Genomic DNA, 909 nt, shown 5'->3' on the forward strand with positions numbered 1-909 from the left:
AGAGAGTAAACTTGTTACTATTTGTTGGCAATAAAGAATATTTGACTTCATGTGTTAAGCTCATCCCAACTCCCATGTGTTTTTAACTGTAAAGGAGAAACATATTTAATTACTATGAAATGTGTGTGTGTGTGGGGGGGCAGGTTCTTAGTTGCAAACAACAGAATTCACTGTGGCTACTTTAAGCAGGCAAGGAATTTATTAAATGGTTTTGAGTAACTCAGAGATGATTCACTAGGGCCAGAAAGCTAGATTTTGAGGCTACATAGCCATGAATAATGCCCAACCACACTGAGGTATCTCTTGTGAAACCTACTATTTCTGCCAAGCAAATATGACACAGAACACGGGCGCCGTTGTTCTAGAAGAAGCAGCATTCTTTGACCCCGTCGATACCCCTGCCAGTCACTTCCTCATGATGGTTGCTTCTGACCCAAGTATCTCATTGGTGTTCTAGTTGGCTGAAGCCTGATTAATCATTTATATACTAACTACAAGGCATTCTGGGAATATGAATTCTACATAGCTTCCACCTACGTAGAAAATTAACAAAATATGAGAAGAGTGCCCAGAAATGTTGGCAGCCAAAAAAGATGAAAGTTTACACCACTAATCAAATTTTTCCAGGTGACTTTTGTTTCCAGAAGCTATTCAAAGTGATCGCCAGCACCTATTCTTCTATGGAAGGTATTGAATGATTTGGTATGTCTATAAAGTGGTGGGAAAAGTGTTGCTTATCTAATCTTCTCTGCCATCGGAAGGGAAAATACTTATGAAGATCTTTCAAGGGTTTTTTAACAAGGTTGCATGCACACGTGTTCAGAAAATATGACAGATGAGTATACAACCAGGTGGTTCAGACCACGGAAAGTGCCAACTCACCTCTGTAGGTTGTATACCTTATAGCTC

The sequence above is a fragment of the Myotis myotis genome, unplaced genomic scaffold, assembly GCF_014108235.1.
Source record: "Myotis myotis isolate mMyoMyo1 unplaced genomic scaffold, mMyoMyo1.p scaffold_m19_p_2, whole genome shotgun sequence".
NCBI classification, from domain to species: domain Eukaryota; kingdom Metazoa; phylum Chordata; class Mammalia; order Chiroptera; family Vespertilionidae; genus Myotis; species Myotis myotis.